Consider the following 20,744-nt stretch of genomic DNA (forward strand, 5'->3'; position numbering starts at 1 on the left):
CGCTTCCGTGTGTTTGTGTGTGAAATAGTTATACTTTTCTGTGTGTGTGTGTGTATTACTTTAACATTCTTTTTACAGATTGACTACAAGTCCCAGTGGGCCCATTAATGCCCCGCATGCTGGGACTTGTGGTTCTCCAAGTCCCAGCATGCAGGGGAGGTCTACTGGCACTTGTAGTTCTCCTGCATACAGCAATGTTAGATATGTCAGATTTAACCCTATCAGGCCGGAGTCCACTGGCCACAGACGCCGTGACAGCCCCGGGCTTCAGCCCTGGATGGGTGAAGCCTGGGGGGACCCCCTTTATTGGGGGGTCCCCACTCCTCCAGGTACCCCATCATGACCAGCCACGGTGCTCATGTTTCGGCCGGGGGATCTTATGTGAAAAGTGTCCCCCGGCTGTAGCATGACACCGCTGCCTTTTGGAGCCCGGTGTTGTTTTCAAAATACGGGGGGGACCCCCAGATTTTTTGTCCCCCGTTTTTTTGGAACCAGGACCGGTCCAAGAGTCCGGGGCTGGTTTCAGAAATACGGGGGACCCCTATGCTTTTTGTCTCCTGTATTTTTGGAACCAGGTCTGGCTCAATGAGCCCGGGGCTGGTTATGCTCAGGAGAGAGGACCCCCCGCAGGTTTTTTTTTGTTATAAACACAAATTCGCACATTACCTCAAATTCGCACATTTTCATGCCTAAAATACACACATTATCGTACTTAATAGCACTTTTTTTACCCGGAATACGCACCTCATTAAATATGCGAATTTGCAGCAAAAAAAATGTGATTTAAAAAAGTGTGATAATGGGAGAATTAGAAAGTGCGATAAAATTGCATTCTATTAAATGTCACCCAAAGGGTCTGGGGGGAAAACACAACAACAAAGAAAACCCAAAATATTCAGAAAATCCACGGTTTTCGGAATACACGGATAAGGGAGACCAGACCTGTATTAAAAAGATGTGAGGAAAAAATGTAATGAGTCCTCATCGACTACCACCTTCCACTGACCATATGAAGTTGGAAGGATACAGGGTGATAATGTGATACTCAGAGACTTGCATCTTCGAAGTCCTGCACCCCCTTACCTAATGTCGCACTGAGCAGTTAGGGAGAGGCCCATGATGACATGAACTGTTTTTCTATACGCTAAACCCCCATACCCACTACTACTAACCAAATCCACCTTTTCTCAGAGACTTCCTGAAAGGGAGGAAAAAGTGCTAAAAAGTGGCCCTGGCCAGTGGCGTAACTACAATTTTTTTCTCCCCCCTGCAGAAAAGTCTGTGGTGCGCCCCCTCTCCCCCCCCCCCCCCACAATATATATATATGTATGTATGTATGTATGTATGTATATATATATAATATTGTTTCCAATGCACTCACGGTCAAAAGATCAACATAGGCGGTGCTCCCATCAGGCACATGTTACTCCAACATGGTCCAAATCCACATAATTTGAAATCAGGGCACTCACCAAGCAGCAATATTTCAAGTGCTTTTTTATTCCATCATGTTCATTTATAGTAAGCCGACGTTTCGGACCTGTTATAGGCCCTTAATCATGGCGTCCTGTGTCCCACATAGAAGGCAACTGATGCCTTCTATGTGGGACACAGGACGCCATGATTAAGGGCCTATAACAGGTCCGAAACGTCGGCTTACTATAAATGAACATGATGGAATAAAAAAGCACTTGAAATATTGCTGCTTGGTGAGTGCCCTGATTTAAAATTATGTATATATATATATATATATATACCAATCCAAATCCTCGCGGACAAATGGCACTCAGGAGACGTTTTTATGCAAGTAAAAAAGGTTGTATTGAATGGGGACGTTTCGGGGTATGAGCCCCTTCCTCAGCCCACTCCTACAGCTGTATGAGTGGGCTGAGAAAGGGGCTCATACCCCGAAACGTCCCCATTCAATACAACCTTTTTTACTTGCATAAAAACGTCTCCTGAGTGCCATTTGTCCGCGAGGATTTGGATTGGTGTTTATTCATTAGAGGCACCGGGGGCAAGCTGTTACTTATTCACCTGGAGTGCCGGCAGATATTGGACTATATATATATATATATATATATATATATATATATATATATATATATATATATATATATATATATATAGACATTGTAGGGGCTCTGCACACACTAAATTAACTGATAATAAATAGTGGAGATTTGGTTCATGAATTGATCAATTCATTTAAGCCTGCAGCCCCCTTCACGGGACCCCACTTTTCTGCAGGTCCTAGCACTATCGCTTAATATGGCTACAATACACATCGCTATCACATCAATGTTTGATTCCAGGCATGCTATCTGGTCTAAGGCTCACAGCACACTATGCTTTTATAGGTGAGCAGTTACCAACACACCTGTCACTAATCATCTAGGGAACTGGTTAACATGAGAGAGAGAGAGAGAGAGAGAGAGAGAGAGAGAGAGAAAAAAACGGCACTCTCCTGCTTGTAAACCTGCCTTCCTCTGCTGCAGACTGTTGACCAGGCTTGCACATATGTAGAGTACACCAGGCGGCACTTGGGTGACTTAGAAGAAATGGAGAACCTGTGTGTGGTCTCCATTTCTTCTAAGTCGCCAAAGTGCCGCCTGGTGTACTCTCTCTCTCTCTCTCTCTCTCTCTCTCTCTCTCTCTCTCTCTCTCTCTCTCTCTCTCTCTCTCTCTCTATATATATATATATATATATATATATATATATATAGCAGACACTGTGATGTGCGGCACTCGTCAAACTGACATCAGGTACATCGCAAAATAAATAAGCCAAAGGCAGTGCGGTAAGTCAACGTTTCGGGTACTCAAACCCTTTATCAAGACATGTCTTGATAAAGGGTTTGAGTACCCGAAACGTTGACTTACCGCACTGCCTTTGGCTTATTTATTTTGCGATGTACCTGATGTCAGTTTGACGAGTGCCGCACATCACAGTGTCTGCTACATATTCTCTATCTAGAGATTGCGCGCACCGCACAAGTTGTTTGATGTACGGATGAGTGCTGGGCATTTCTGCTATATATATATATATATATATATATATATATATATATATAAATATATCATCTCACCCAGACACAGCTATCCTGCTGGAGGAGGGAGGCAGCACCAGAGCCCTGTGCTGCTGCAGAAGGGAGACAGCACCGGAGCCCTGTGCTGCTGCAGAAGCTGAGTATTGCGAACGGTGATATACACCGTGCTGCTGCCGGTGCTGGGTCCCGGGGCCGGGGACATACAGAGTGTCAGTGATGAGTTGGTCAGGCATGGGGAGGGGTCAGGCCTCAGGGACTCACAGGGAGAGGGAGCTGAATGGAGCTGAGCGGGTGAGTGTGATAGAGACTCCGCAGCCGCCAACTCTCTCCCACTGAATCTCCAAGGTCCCCACTCTGTGTCCGTCCCTCGCAGTGGCAATAGCTCCCACAAACCCGGTGCCCAAATTTACGCTGCGCCCCCAAGCCACTGTGGGGTCTGCGGAGCTATTGTTACACCGCTGGCATTCTTTCCTATGGCACCGGGGCAGGGGTCATGCGAATATGGTTTGATGTCTTGATACAGGCCTGCATGCAGCAAGCTGGAAAACTGTAGTGAAGTATACCTCTCTATAGAAGTACATAAAATATACGTCTCTATAGAAGTGCATACATAAATAGCTGATCTAAATAACATATTAATTTATTTTATTCTGTCACTTAAAGAAAACACAATTATTAGCCCACTTTGATAATAAGATATCTATCAATATACTTTTATTATTAACTTTGCTGATTTATGTAATCTGGGGATCTGACATTAACGTGATCAGAAAGCTCCAACATCTTACATGTCTTGCTCACTTGTGCACACTTCTACAGTGAGTTGGGTGCAATGTTTGACGCACTCACCTCACTTCTGCCTCCCCCTCTTTTATATATATATATATATATATATATATATATATATATATATATATATATATATCTCAAGTGTTTTTTTTTGGTAGTGGAGCGCTGACACCTGCTCGTAATTACCCCTGTTCAGGGCTTTCTGCTCTCTAGGTAGCAGGATTATATAAAATGCACTTGTCCTCTCTTTTGGACCGCTGCTCCCCACTGTCAGAAGGTACCCTATCCAAGGCAGCCAGAGGATTTCTAGAAGAGAAGAGAGGGACAGGGGGGCGCCCAATAGTGCAATATCGTTTTTAATTTTAAAACATAAATATAAAACAAATGGTCGTTCTATTTGTACAACTCGTACCGAGTTGGTCGTCTGGAGTGGGCTGGTTACGTTGGCCACGTGACATGTCTCAAGTTTCTGGTATCCAGTACACGCTGCCAGCTTGATCTGCAGCGATTGGAAACGCCGGCGTTCCACGAGCCTGCTCAGCTGAAGAGGTCCCGTGAGTTATCAACCACACTGTAGCGGTGACTAAAACATCTTGTGTATGCTGTATTGCCAGAGGGGAATGTTTTGAATCTAGTGGTAACCAGCCCACTCCAGACGACCAACTCGGTACGAGTTGTACAAATAGAACTTCCATTTGTTTTATATTTATGTTTTAAAATTAAACGATATTGCACTATTGGGCGCCCCCCTGTCCCTCTCTTCTCTTCTATATATATATATACATATATATATACACAGGGGTGGATTGGGAACGGAATCCAGCCCAGGGGTGGGGGGGGGGTTGGGGGTGTTGGCTGACGCTACAGCGCGGGGGTGCGGGGGGCTGACGGTACAGCGCGGCGTGGGGGACTGAAGCTACAGGGGAGACTACTTACCTCGGCCGCCGCACCGCCGCACTTCGGTCCGCTCGGTCGCAGCCTGGTCACAGGACACAGTGCAGCATGGCCCAAAACAAATATGGCCGCCGCATACATGCATATAATATATGCATATATGCAGGGGCCATATTTGTTTTGGGCAATGCTGCCGTTTGTGACCAGGCTGCGGCCGCTTGCATCTAGGATGATGCCAGCCCCGGAGCCACGGTCGACGGCCCTGCCAGTGGGGAATCTGGACCAGCCCACCGGGAAATGGTCCGGTTTCCCGGTGGGCCAATCCGCCTCTGTATATATATATATATATATATATATATATATATATATATATATATATATATATATATATATATAATTTTAAGAGGGAGTTCTTGTTTAATTTATACTTAAATAGACAAATCAGCCCCCATTAAATCGAGCTATAATGCAAATCTTGTTTCTTTGCTTAATTAAGCATAATTAGACATGGTCTATTATCTTTTTACAGCTGCACACTAGAGAATAATACTTCTACAAGAAAATCAACAATTTGTATTTAATCATTGTCACATTAAATTCCCTACAGATACCATTATTGCCTATTTAACAAGCTGGATAAATGACCTATAAAAGTATCCTTATAAATGTGAGAATTAAAATTGCTGATCTCATTTTTGTCACTACAGCCTATTAGAGCGGCTTTCAGCTTAAAGCCGCCCAGTGTGTATGCCCCAGCGATGAGCGGTGAGCGCTGCTGCGCGCTCCCGCAACATCACAAGGAAAGCCGCTCATCTGCTGGTAATACCAGCAGATGAGCGGCTTTGAGAACGGCTTTGCATAGCTCTGCGCCTATGCAAAGCCGTCCTCCCCCCTCCGTTGGAGCTGGGCAGGGGGAAAGCCGCTCAGTGTGTATGCACTGAGCGGCTTTCCCCGCAGCTGTGATTGTCATAATCGCTGTCCATACACGCTGGGCATAGTCGCCCAGTGTGTATGGACCTTTACATTCCTAAACTTTCCTCTTCACTAATCATAGTCCATTTTCCACATTTTATATCTGTCCCATAATCTCTTGACATTACTTAAGAAGAAAAGTATGCCCTGTATACAGTAAATAGTAAAGGAACCTTGGCAACTTAGGATTCTTTCAAAGATGATAGATAGATAGATAGATAGATAGATAGATAGATAGATAGATAGATAGATAGATAGATAGATAGATAGATAGATAGATAGATCTTTCTGAAGCACTTCACAAAAATTACTCTATAGTAGTAAAAATGTTGTAAAAATAAACATCTCAGCAGAAGCTTTGTTTCAAACATGAGTTGGAGAATTCTTTTTGAGGCCATTACTACGGATACATGCACTGAGGCCCAGGGACAATGTGATAGACCAATAAATCAATAGAGCAAGTTTTGTTTTGTGTATCTCTGTTCTGAGAATCAGTTGGAGGGTAATTATGCTGATCATTGTGATATTTAAGAGTTTGGTTTCAGCCCAAATCAAGTAATTTGGGCATGTTTTTGATCCTAATGTTTAACCTTCATTTAAGGTCAATTTTAACCATCTCACAATATTGTTTTCACTAATACTGGCCAAAAACTGGCACAAACACGTGGCAGGTTAAATGAATTTTTGCACATCTATGAAACATTGGCACTCAGCAGGGCACTGTAATGTTGTATGTTAAAAAGTACATGCAGTTTAACAACCCAAGCACTTCAGTGAGAGGGACTGACACTTTTGAGGCTGAAGTACTTGGGTGTCTGGGCCACCACAATACAGGCTGAAGTACTTGGTTGTTTGGGCCACCACAATACAAGTACCAAAGGGCATAAGACAACTAACAGTGTTGCTTTATTAAGGATCTCTACAGGGGGAAGGTGACATATTAATCCTCCTCCCTCGTGGGGGTCCATGACTCCCATAGAGGGAGAATCAAGGCCGGATTAAGGTCTGTGCAGGCCCTGGACAACAAAATTGTACCCCCCCCCCCAGTCCGGGACAGAGGCAGGTTGTACCTGGGCAGTGTGGGGTCCAGGCAGCAGGGATCTGGGCAGCACTGCAGTGAGGTCCATGCAGCGCTGTGGAGGCAGCAGGGTCCCTGCGGCGGATGGGCAGTCAGTGGCGTTGTCCCTTCGGCGGATGGAAAGTAGTAGGAGTATTCGCGGGGCAGGAAGAGGCTGCTGAACGTAGAACTATATTTTGATAGACTGGCCGGCCGTTTATTGGCTGAGAGAATTCTGTCAGCCAATCAGCGGCCTCCCATCTGACCTCCCCCAGTCTTTTCAAAATATGGTATTACATTCAGCAGTCACTTCCCATGGACACAGTTTCCAGTGCACCGCAACCCTTGCATTACTCGCTTCGTTAGCAATGCTTCAGGCATGCTGCCTCGCTGCGCTCGGCACACTATTTTTTTCCTCCCACTATGCCCTAGTGGATGGTAGGGCATGAAATACCGCCCGTTGGCACAGGTCTGCTCAAAAAACATTGAAAACCAACTTGCTGTAGACCCAATGACCATATCCCTTCCTGCGCCGCCAATACCGCTACTAGTTCCCATCTGCTACAGGGACCCCGACGCTGACTTCCCATCTACCGCAAGGACCCCGCCATTTACTGCCCCGCAGCCGTAGGGACCCCTGCCCGCCCTGTGCTGCCCAATCCAGCTGCCTGCCATGCGCCACCACCGAACTGATGTGTGGGGACCCCGTGGTTAATCTGGCCCTGGCGAGCATAGCGAGCCCGCAAGGGGCTTTGTTGTGCTCACCCCGCTGTGAGTAATGACTGTCAAAATCCTGACTGTCAGCACGCTATAACTGACCCTTATAGTAGTGCAGATAGCAATGTTTTTGGGGGAGACCATACACTATATATCCCAACAATGTTGTACCTATTGGACTGTGAGCATACCTCTCAACTTCCCTGATTTTGGCTAGACAGTCACGTGTTTTTGACATTGTTCTGCTGCCCCATATGCAGGCCTTAGTGTACCACAAAGAGAGGAGGAAGCTGGAAGGCCCCCTCACATGCAATGATGAATAGACGGTGTGCATGCAAACATCATTTATTCATTTGTGAGAAGAACTGGGGAAAGCTCCAGGAGCTCGCTGAGAACTGGGCATGCCCCAGTGCTGCCAAAAATGGGGGTGTGGTTAGTGAGTACCAGGGCCATAACTAGTTGCAAATCACCTATGTGTTGTAATGTGAATAACAGACACTGCTGTGTGGAGTAATTTATTTATTTTTATTATTTATTTATTAACAGTTTCTTATATAGCGCACACATATTCCGCAGCGCTTTACAAAGTATAGTTGAACATTCACATCAGTCCCTGCCAGTGGAGCTTACAATCTATATTCCCTACCACACGTACACGCACACACAGACATTCTAGGGTTAATTTTTGTTGGGAGCCAATTAGCCTACCAGTATATTATTGGAATGTTTGAGGAAACCGGAGCACCCGGAGGAAACCCACGCAAGCACAGGGAGAATATACAAACTCCACACAATTAGGGCCATGTTGGGAATCGAACCCATGACCTCAGCACTGTGAGGCAGTAATGCTAACCATTACAGCATCCGTGCTGCCCCAAATGTGAATTGGTACTAATATGTGGCACATGCCCCTTCTCCATGAAGTCACACCCCTACATTTTTGGCACATGCCCTAGTTGTGCACTATAATTTTTTTTTGCCGATGGGGGGTGCCAATTCCCTTCCTGGCACAGAACAATAAAATGTCTAGTTCAGTGATGTCACTAATGTGCTAAGGGTAAGGGTAAGTCTGGTTAGGAAAAAACTTTTAGCTACCCCTAATACACTTTGGGCGGTATTCAATGAGAATACCTGCGAGGTGCAGCGAATCCTTTTTAGGATTCGCTGCACATTCGCCACGTTCCGGAGCCGGCGGGCTCCGGTATTCAACGTGTCAGGGGCTCGCTGCCCCTGACTGGCGAATATGAGCTCCTGCGGCGAATGCCGCAGGGAGCCTGAGGACGGTGGCAGGCAGAGAGATGGAAGTCTCTCTGCCTGCCCCAGAACGTTTGTGGGGGTTAGGTGGGCTCCCCGGGTGCCAGGCAGCACAGGCTGCCCCCCGGGGGTGCCAGCAGGCGACCTATATTCACTATACCCGATCGTAACGATCGGGTGCAGTGAATATATGAATATGTAATGAGCGGCTCAGCTCCGGCGCCCCCTGCTGGCTGCTGTGTAAAAAAAAAATATATATATTTTTTTAAAATTAAATATATATTCATGTGCTTACAGCACATGAATAAAAATAGCATGCCCCTCTTTAGAATAAAATTCCTGATTTTTTGACACCAAATGTAAAAAACAAAACACTTTATTTTAAAAGTTCACATTCCACTTCTCCATAAAAAGATAGCGATTGCTACTCGGTGAATCATGGCGAAAAAAACCTTGAAATGTATTCGCCATGTGGTCATTGAATAGGGTGATTCACCGTTTTAGTCAAAAATTCGCCAAACAGCACAAATTCGCCATAAAAACATGGCGAATCAGGCTCAATGAATACCGCCCTTTGAGTGAAAAAGAACACTACATAATAGTATCAGACTATACAGAGATCTTGGTTGCATATACAGTATCTGCAGATATAGGGCCATACGACAAGGCATCTCTGTGTCACTGGGAGTTTCTGGTACTATGTATGGGTCCGGGTTGCGGTACCCCATCATTTCGGCACAGGCCTGCCACTCGAGGGCTGCACACAGGTAGAAATTAGTAAGGGTTAAAAAGAATCACATAAGTGCTATGTAAGTGGAAAGTGTGATTAAAATAATACAAAATATATTCAATGTGATAGGTAAAAACATAAGTGTTAATAAAGTGTTAGAGTGTACCAGAGGCGGATTGGCCCACCGGGAATCCGGGCCATTTCCCGGTGGGCCGGACCAGTTTTGACTCTGGCTGGGCCGCTTACCTTTGTTAAAAGCGGCCGCAGCCCAGCCTGGTCAACGGCAGCATTGCCCAAAACAAATATGGCCGCCGCATATATGCATATATTAAATGCACATATGCGGCGGCCATATTTGTTTTGGGCAGCACTGCACTTTCTGCGGCCGGCGGAAGCACGGCGGCGGTGAGTAATGGCCGCACCCCCGCCGCAGAAGCTGCCAATGAATCCGCAGGGAGCGTGAGCTGTCTGGGGAGCAGGAGGCCAGGTCCGCAGCACCTCCCTTCCCATACCAACACTGCTGCTGGTAAGGAGTCCGGTCGGATCGCCGAGGCTGATGGAGGGAGGAGAGTAGCGCCGCTGCCGGTCCCAGCTGAGAAGGATACAGCGCTCCAAGCTGGTCTCTTGCCACCACTACTGCTGCTAGACCCGGCCCGTCTCCTGGCCTATCCTGCAGGACGGCATACAAGAAGTAGCTGTCTCTACCTCCGTGGAGGCACTGCTGCTGCTGCTTGGAATGTAGACCTCCGTGCTTGGCACTGTGAGTACCCCTCAGAAGCCTTACTAACTAATCACCATTTTGTAATGCAGCCTATCTAACTCTATAAACCCTGCACCCCATCCCCCACAGCCTAACTATAAGCCCCCCCACAGCTTACCTATACACCCCCACAGCCTAACTATACACCCCCACCCCTGAAGCTTAACTATAACCCCCCACAGCTTACCTATACACCCCACAGCCTACCTATACACCCCCACTACTGCAGCCTACCTATGCACCCCCACCCCTGCAGCCTAACTATAACCCATTTACAGCTTACCTATACACCCCACAGCCTACCTATACACCCCCCACCCCTGCAGCCTACCTATGCACCCCTGCAGCCTACCTATACACACCCCCCACAGCCTACCTATACACCCACATCCCCTCAGCCTCACTACACAACCCCCCACCCCTGCAGCTTAACTATACATCCCCCACCCTGCAGCCTACTTATACACCCCCCATCCCCACAGCCTACTTATACACCCCCACCCCTACAGCCTAACTATACACCCCCCACCTCTGCAGCCTAAATATACATCCCCCACCCCTGCAGCCTAACTATACATCCCCCACCCCGCAGCCTAACTATACACCCCCCACCTCCACAGCCTAACTATACACCCCCCACCCCTGCAGCCTACCTATACATCTCCCACCACACAGCCTAACTATACATCCCCCACCCCTGCAGCCTAACTATACATCCCCCACCCCGCAGCCCCCCATCCCCACAGCCTACATATACACCCTGCTGCCTAACTATACACCCCCACCCCTGCAGCGTACCTATACACCCCCCACTCCTGCAGCCTAACTATACACCCCCACTCCTGCAGTGTAATTATACACACCCCACCCCCACAGCCTAACTAACTATCCACCGGTCTCTAGCTCTTTATCTATGGGGGCACCAACTTTTCCTGGCCTCCGGGCGACATGGAAGAACTTACGCCACTGATTCTACAGTATATAGCTTTATTAGTATGCAGACAGTGTGACAGTACATCTAAGAGGTATAGCTGTATAATGATTATATAGAACAAGCTTTGCATGCATGTGCCTCCCTACCTGTTGTAGAACTACAAGTCCTACAGTATACTGGTGTTGTAGTTCTGGAGAAGTTGGAGAGATAGCTGTACATTATATACATCAGCTTCAGGAAACTGCAGCATCTGTAGAAAAACACAGTATTGTACAGACAGAAGTGTTATAGTGTGTACACGCGGAAAGATTTGGCTTCCGATGTTCCCGATATAGGGAACATCGGAAGCCAAATTGCATGCTTTTTAAGGGCTTGCGAGCCCGATGTGCTGCCGATGCGTGCTCCCGTGTGAGCGCATATTGGCAGCCAGATAGAGAGGGCAAAAAATAGAAAAAAGAGCGCTATTTCGGTGATTATGTTGAAATATTATTATGGGGTGCTGATTGATGTTAAGGGGTGCTGGGTATATCTAAAGAGTGGTACCTGTAAGGAAAAAGGTTAAAAGCAATGTTTACACCCTTTTGGGGAATTGGACACTTAGGTGACCCAGTATATGCCGGGTCAGTTAAAGTATTATAGATAGACCAAATGTATATAAATAATAATAATAATAATAAAAATAATAATAATAATAATAAAAAAAAAAATATATATATATATATATATACACATATACATACATATATATATATATATATATACTTACAGGGGCATTAACATCAGTGTAGACCCCTGGGCATAGCAATGTATTGGGGCCCCTACCGATCCTCCAGCGGTAGGGGTGGGGGAAGCTTTGATGTCCCGCGGGTGGTAGGGGGTATTATATCAACCGCTCAGCATGTAGGGCCTGGATCAGTAATTTCCACTAATTACCCCTTTACTGCACAGATGGTGGGAGAAGGGGGCATTGGGCTGAATGAAGGGGCCCTGATACATAACTTCCAGGGTGGTAGAGGATGTTTAATATGCAGAGGAGGGGTGTATAGTGGAGTGGGCTTATTATTCATAATTTTCTGGTGAGGGGACAGCTTGCTTGACTGCAGATATCTCCAGTTCCCATAAATAGATTTCTTAGATTTTAATGGAATTAAAAACTAGAGAATTCCACCTACCAAATGGTACTGGGGACTAGGGGATCAGATTTCAGGAGGCAGAGCAATCTGCCAAAAAGTATATAAAACTACATACCAGGTGTGTGGAGCTGGAGCAGTAACCAGCTGCTGGAAGGCTGATATCTCTGGTTTTGGGAAGAGTAGAGACAAGCTACTAGTGTCTTTCAAAGGGGGAGAGTCTCATCTTTTGGAATATACTCTTAGAAAAACTCTAAGTCAGATAGAACCTGAAATATCTGACTGGGAAGAGCAATTAACAGTCTTGGATGGGGACCACTGCTTTGAAGTCAGATATCTCCGGTTCCCAAGGGCCGATTTTTAAAATTCTTGTACCCATGGAAAGAGGGGACCCTCAGCTTTCAGCCTAGGTCCCTTAGACTTCTAGGGGGGTTTCTGGGTACTCAGAACCCCCCCCCCCCTGCGTGCGCTACTGGTGCAGCCTCTTTTGATTTTATGCTTATTTACTTTGCACTTCGCTGATAGGAATGAGAACATTTCTGAATCAATTTCACTAGTTCAAAGAAAAAAATATTGGTACTTATGTAGTATCTGGGCTGCCGATTTTGTGATTGTATGCCTTACCTTAAGGCATACAACCAGATGCGATGCGATGCGATTTTGCATGGGATTCAATGTTAAGAAGGTCCTGTTCATTTCCCCACTATCCAAGTGGGCATAGAGTTGATTTTATATAGCGTGGCGAGCGCAGCGAGCCACCGAGCCCGAAGCGTGGCGAGCGAAGCGAGCCCCGCGAGGGGACGCATATTTCTTAAAAAGTATTCTGTGTCCGCTCGCCACGCTTCGGGCTCGGTGGCTCGCTACGCTCGCCACAGGTTTATATCCAACTCCATGCCCACTTGGATAGTGGGGAAAGGAAAAGGACCCCTTTTTCCCATTGAATTCTATGTTAAAATGGACTCAGACCATTTTAACATTGAATCCTATGGAAAAATCTCGACCATCGCATCGCATACGATTTGGTCGCATGCGATGCGATGCGATCCGATTTCTAAATCGGACGCCCAGATACTACATAAGTACCAAAATATTATATTAAAAGATTTTAGCCCATTAATTGATCATCTTATTTTGATAATATAAGAAGCAAAACATAAGGCGGTGTACAGTTTTTATATTTATGGCTTCTAATAAAAAAAAAAATCTAGGGCCAAGAGCAGATGCTTATTTATTTTCAGTATACAACATTGTCACTTACGATATTGTACCTGCATAGGATCATTTTATTCACATCATAGAGCTCTTTCAGAAATGGTACTTTCACAAGAAGTGCCACACAAAGCCATGCACAGAAAGACACCAAGGGCCAAATGTAATAGGGTGAGAGTTTCAGAAAGTGAGAGATTTTGGGAGAGTTTTCCCCTTTTTTTTAAAGCAGCAATCAATTACATGGCAAAATCAGGTTGATTTTGCCATGTAGTTGATTGCTGCTTTAAAAAACATGGGAAAACTCTCCCAAAATCTCCCACTTTCTGAAACTCTCACCCTATTACATTTGGCCCATTATGCCCAAAGGGTGTAATTCACTTTAAAAATGAAAGATGTGCTGTCTAAAATCATTAGTCAAGGATAAGTTAACCCCTTTTCTACCTATATACATTATATTATTATAATATATATAGTACACAATACTGTAGCGAATACCTATTATGCTTTATGTTAAATACTCAATATTCAACAGTGCATCCTATCAATCTCCCCAAAATTTCATATAAGATAAAACTTTTATATTATATATGTTATTTTATAGCTCCTTCCGGAACACAACAACAACATATCCTCTAGTTATAAAGTAATGAATGGCAGAGCACAATAGTCAGTGGCCACCTCCCACTTGTCATTACTGGCCGCAAACTGCAGGGGAGAATATTACACTGTCAAAACACAGAGTAAAGGAAGTATTAACTTGGTCAATGGGTAACTGCGGGATATATATGGATATATATATATATATATATATACTGTATATACCACATGAAAAGAATGTGTTTGTCCCTCTGTACCTTACTCTGTAAGATACCTCACAGGTTCAGTGCTGCCTCTGATTAAAAACCCACCCAAGACGAGGCTGCTGCTGCGATCCTCCATGGGCCTGAGAAGCATGTGATGAGCTCCACCAAGCCTCTCAGCCTCTGACCTCTTGTGCAAAGTCACAGATATATCAAGCTTCAAAAAGTGATAAAATGAAGAGTGATAAATAGCCAGCCAATCAGATCCTACCTGTAATATTACAGGTTGGGTTTAAAAAATTACAGGTAGGAGCTGATTGGCTGGATGTTTATCACTCTCCGCTTTATCACTTTTTGAAGCTTGATACAGTTGTGAGGCCACACCCACTTTTACAAGAGCATTCACGCATGGGGGGGCTTCAAAATTTTCTTGCGCAGGGTGAAGCCAGCATTATGTGTGTGTGACTATTTGGCTGTGTTTATGTGTGTCTTTGTGGCTGGGTATATGTGTGTCTTTGTGTGTAAATGTGTGTGCCTATGAGGCTGTGTGTGTATGTGCGTGTGTGGCATACTTGCCCACCTGACCCTCTCCATGAGGGAGAAAATGCTCTGCTCCTGGACTTCCCTGGTAATATATATGTTTACAATCACATGTGATGAGCTAGGTAATTGATAAGAAGGTGTTTCACCACAGGTGATGGCAATCATACATTACCAGGGAGGTCTAGGAACAGAACGTTTTCTCCCTCATGGAGAGGGTCAGGTAGGCAAGAATGATATGTGGCTGTGGGCATATGTGCGTGGCTGTGTGAATGTAAATCTCTGGTCTTTATTTTGGTTAGCAGGTCACCACATACAAGGTCAATTTCACAGGAAAGTGTAGCTACAGCATGCAGCATACAGGTAATCACAGTATAGTACAGACTCTTCCAGATGCTCCAATGGTCCCTACAGTGGCCCACATCCTGGCCTATCGCTTGGGTAGCTAATCCACCACCAAGAGCATTTACTCTCTACCCTGGAAAAACGGTTATCAGGATAACACAGATGTTGCTGATTACACAACCCTGCAGCTGCTTCCAAAACCTGGATCCTCCACATTAGTCTCATGTGGAGAGATGCTGTCTCTGCAACAGTATATGCTTCTGTGACTCTGTGTTTGTATGGGGGAGGGGCTCTGTGTGTATATGAGTGTTCATTTTAGAATGGCTGACCATTAGTCTAAAGAAAGGGGGTGGCATCATCACACTTTCATCTCCGGGCATCTGTAAACACCCTGCCCTATGTCTAATGCTGCTTTCCCACTGCAGACCAGTTTAAAGTACTGGTAATCTTAAATGGTATTTAAAATGGTATTAGCATTCCCACTGCAGCAGATTACCATTTTAAATACCATTTAAGTACCATTCTCATTGCAGTGAACCGTGTAAAATGTGGAGTGCCTAACCCCCCCTTCCCCCAGTGTAAAGAGTGCCTAATCCCCCCCCCAGTGTAAATAGTGCCTAACCCCCCCGTACCTGCCCTGTGCCCCCACCTCCCCTCCCCTTGTACTTACCTGTGGGCAGTGGGGAGGCAGCGGAGGTTCATGCAGGGTCCATGCAGGATACAGGCAGTCCCAGTGCCTGATGAGACCTAGTAGTTTTCACTTTGCGCATACCTCCCAACTTCCGCAGCTCAGCAGGCGGGATTTTTTTCGGGGCGTGGCCTAATTTGGGGGCATGGCCTATACTCGCGGCTCCCCGTGAGGCCACGACCCCATTTTGCCGCTATAGGGGCATGATCCAGAGGCTCTGTGAGCCTCTAGCCATGCCCCCAGCCCCCTGGCTGCGGGAATAGACGCTGTGCGCATGCGCACAGCGTTTATTCCCCGCTGCTTAGCAGCTGACAGGGGGGACTCCCAACAGCCCCCCCACACCGCGGGACACTGCCGCCCGCGGGTGGGACATCGGGACAGGCCCTGACAATCGGGACTGTCCCGATAAAATCGGGACTGACCCGATAAAATCGGGACTGTTGGGAGGTATGCTTTGCGCATATGTAATGAGTGCACGTGCATACTAATGAGCCGCTCATTACATATGCGCATATGTAATTAGTGGCTCATTATTATGCACGTGCACACATTACACATGCACAAAGTGAGAACTGCTAGGTTTCATCAGGCACTGGGACTGCCTGGAGGCTAAATAACGTTTAAGAGGCATTCCCACTGCCTCTTAAACGTTATTTAGCCGTGTAGGACTCTGCTTTAAAAACGTGTTGAAATACCATTTAACTTTAAACGGTATTTCAACTCTGTCACTTTCCCACTGCAGCCTTAAACCGGTAAATTGCGCTGAAAATCGGAAATTTACCGTTTTTTAGCTGCAGTGGGAAAGGGGCAATACTTGCCTACCTGACCCTCTCCATGCAGGAGAAAATGCTCTGTTTCTGGACCTTCCTGGTAATGTATGATTGCCATCACCTGTGGGGAGCTAGGTAAAGGTGTTTCACCACAGGTGATGGCAATCATACACTACCAAGGAAGTCCAGGAACAAATCATTTTCTCCTGCATGGAGAGGGTCAGGTAGGCAAGTATGCCCTATGTCAGTGGTCAGGGAACTCGGTCCTCATTACCCCACACAGTGCATGTTTTGCTGGTAACCCAGCAGGTGCACAGGTGTACTAATTACTCACAGACACAGTTTATAAGGTCTGCAGGTGGAGTTAATTATTTCACTTGTGATTCTGTGACGAGACCTGCAAAACATGCACTGCGTGGGGTAATGAGGACCGAGTCCCCTGACCACTGCCCTATGTGCTCCTAGTAATCCATTTTCTTAGAAAAGTAATCCATTTTCCTGTAAAAATAGACACAGCCATGCAAAAGTATGTACATAACATACAAAAGGAGAAAAAACAGCACTATGACTGCATAAACAATGTATTGCTGGTTTATATTTTGCATCCTCTACCCAGACATTTACTAATTGATTTTGAATGCTTGATTGCTAGAAAACTACACCTGAATTAAAATAAAGCTAATCAAAGCTATCACAGGATTCAAGATTGCTCCCATTCTACAAATTGTATTACTTACACTGCCATCTGCTGTCTCTGCATAGTATAAGTGAATGCAAACTATAACTGTAAATACTTGGTGAAGATAACTGCACAGATGTCCTGCATATACAGAACAGGATCTTATTCTGGTCCACATGCAACACTGCAAATTTTACAAATTCAGGTCCCTTAGCTATGCGTGCACCCACATCAGGAACAGGGTGGGCAGCTGACATCCGCACCCGCATCACCGGGGATTTGCATGGGAACGCCCATGAAATGTTGGGCTTTCCCATGGGCAAATTCCCCATCCCGCCACCCTACCTGCAGTCTTGGGTGTGTGCACCCGGCAACACTCTGCTCGGCGCAATACTTATTCGTATTTTTAGCATTTACTATGAAGAAAATACGTCAAATCATATTCGTATTCATGGCACATTCGTAGTTACGAATACGAATGTATACGCCATCGAACAAATACGAATAGGAATCACGAGTCGCTAGGCAGCCAATAGCGGTATTGGGGAGGAGGAGCCGCAGGATGTAAAAACTGATGGACAGATGGACGGAGACCTACCTACGGGGTCAAGTTAAGTAAGTATAGTTATGAAAGGGCTCTGAATGTAATAAAGTTTTATTGTTCTGGTGTCGATGTGTTTATTTTACTATTTGTATTGTTGGAACTACAAGTTCCAGTAGGCCCTTTAATGCCCTGCATGCGGGGGAGGCTTGTTGGGACTCATAAATATACAACAATATACAATAGTTTATTCTTTCTTTTTCCACTACAATCAGCCCGGTTCCCACAGCCCAGGGGTACCGGACACAGCCCCAGGCTTCAGCGTGGGCAGGTAAGTTCTGGAAGGAGGAACCCCTTCATTGGGGGGGTCCCCCCTTCCCCAGGGACTCCTGCCCAGGATGACCGGTCAGGGGGAATGCTTTGGCCATGGGACCTAATATAATAAGTGTCCCCCGGCTGTGGCGGGTGCCGGACGAGTTTCCGATAGGCAATTATCCGACAACGATTACACCGACAATAAAACACAGACACACAATTGTCAGACAACTGCTTAACTCCGACAACTGAAAAACACACACAAAAGTCAGACAATACAAACACTGACACCATGGATATCCTGACAAATAAAACCCAGACAACACAAACATAGACAATAACTACACCGACACCCCAAAAAACCGACACAGCATATGACAGACACCAAATAGCAATGACACATATTTCACCGACAGCTGATTTCATAGACAATACATACTCCGACAGTGTATAAGCCCGGCACAGCATAAGTCAGACATCGAGAAGACCGACACATATTTCACCGACAGCTGATTACATAGACAATACATACTCCGACAGTGTATAAGCCCGGCACAGCATAAGTCAGACATCGAGAAGACCGACACATATTTCACCGACACTAAATATAACCGTCATCAATCTAACCGACACTAAATATTAGAAAAAGTCACTGCGAATATAAAGAAAACACCAGTAAAGCGTGACACAAAAGAACACGAGGATGCCCTGCAAATATGTCTGGCCCAAAAAGATACATTGCATGTCATGGAGCTTCTTCGTGGAATTGCATACCATATGCAGTGATGAATGCTTAACATTGTTTGGTTACATTTTAAAACATTCCAAGTTATTTGTTGGTTTCTTACAGAAAAGACTGTCCTCTTTCACAATTATTTATCTGTTGTTAATTTTAAATAAATATATATTTGATTTAATTAAATGTTGTTCTGTTTCAATTATTTGGTAGTAATGACCTGCCACTGCGCATCACCAGCGCTGCAAACCCCCCCCCCCCCTGCATTAATGAAGGTATGCACCCCTGGGAACTCTCCTGCTCTACACTTCAAATGTGGCATATCTGGTGAGACTGTGTAAAAGTGGGTTGGCCAGGAACGGTGCAACCCCCATTACACCCTCACCGGTGACGGTCAGCACCCAGGGCAAGCCACTGTCCCCTGTCCCCCCCCACCCCCATCAGCACAAACACGCTGCACCCCTACGCTTCCTAAATCTAGACACCCCTAGCCTCCCCATAGTATGCATACGGTCTACACTTAGACGCCCCCTTGGCGGTTTGCCGGTCTTGACATTTTTATGTAGAACTACAAGAGCCAGAATGACCTGCAGTGATCAGCACTATTCTGGCTCTGCAACCCCCATTACACCCTCACCCATGAAGGTCAGCACCCAGGGCAAGCCACCAAACCCCCCCCCCCCCCCATCAGCACAAATTTTTCACGCTGCACCCCTAAGCTGCCTAAATGTAGATACCCCTAGCCTCCCCCTTAGCGGTTTCCCTCTCTGACAAATTAGTGTTGGTTTTATTGGTGTCTGATGTATGTTGTGTTGGCCCTATAAACTGTCGGCCAAATAAGTGTCGGTTTTATTGGTGTCTGATGTATGTTGTGTCGGCCCTATAAACTGTCGGTCAAATAAGTGTCGGTTTTATTGGTGTCTGATGTATGTTGTGTCGGCCCTATAAACTGTCGGTCAAATAAGTGTCTGGTTTATGCGCTGTCGAACTATTCATTGTCTGTGGTTCAGCTGTCGGAGAAATATGTGTCGGTCTTATTGATGTCTGACTAATGTGCTTGTCAGACTAATGTGTGTCTATTTAAGATTACTGTCTAATATATATTTGTCGGGATTTCTGTGGTGTCTGACTACCGCTGTCGGTCAATGTACTGTCGGACAATTCATTGTCGGAATGCTATACCACACCCGACTGTGGCATTACCCTTCTGGCTGGTTGGGCCTGGTACTGGTTCTTAAAATATGGGGGACCCCTACTCGTTTTGTTCCCCGTATTTTGAGAACCAGGACTGGCCCTTGGGCCTGGTGCTGGTTTTAAAAATTACAGGGAACCCCTTTGTAAATTGTTCCCTGATTTTTTAAAACCAGGACCAGCTCTGTGAGCCTGGGGCTGGTTATGGCCATGGGGGGACGACCCCATGTCGTTTTCTTTTAATTATTTATTTTTCTCTTTTTTTTTACACTGAAGCCTGCACGGATCTGACTGATCCATGCAGGCTGCCGATACGAATTCATATTTAGCGGCTGTATATAAGGCCACTAAATACGAATCCATACGCCATCGGAAAATACAAAGCAGTCAAATACGACTGCTTTGTAAATTCCACTCCAGAATATGAATTTGAAAATTAAATACGACAGCGATATCAGTCGTATTGATTCGTTTTAAGAATATGAATACGAATTTTCATATTCTTAGTAAATTTCCCCTGATGTGTCTAAAAATATATGACTTGGTGCCCATACATGGAGCGATCCTGCTTTGCGAGGCGATGTCCGCCTTGCACATTGCAAAGCACAATAAATATGTGCTGCACATACTTCTTTGAACTACT

At 45.7% G+C, this 20,744-nt stretch overlaps 1 long non-coding RNA gene across 2 annotated transcripts in view; it reads right to left on the reverse strand.

Annotated features, from left to right (window-relative positions):
- LOC146060614 (uncharacterized) overlaps positions 1-20,744 on the reverse strand; it is an 88,456-nt gene that overhangs the window by 24,386 nt on the left and 43,326 nt on the right. The window contains exon 3 of one of the 2 annotated variants that reach the window (XR_014470451.1): positions 11,304-11,407. The exons of the other annotated variant lie outside the window; for it this stretch is intronic. This is a non-coding gene — a long non-coding RNA (uncharacterized LOC146060614). The remainder of the gene's footprint in view (positions 1-11,303; positions 11,408-20,744) is intronic. 2 annotated transcript variants of the gene reach the window in all.

The sequence above is a fragment of the Crinia signifera genome, chromosome 2, assembly GCF_055691185.1.
Source record: "Crinia signifera chromosome 2, ASM5569118v1, whole genome shotgun sequence".
Lineage (NCBI taxonomy): Eukaryota > Metazoa > Chordata > Amphibia > Anura > Myobatrachidae > Crinia > Crinia signifera.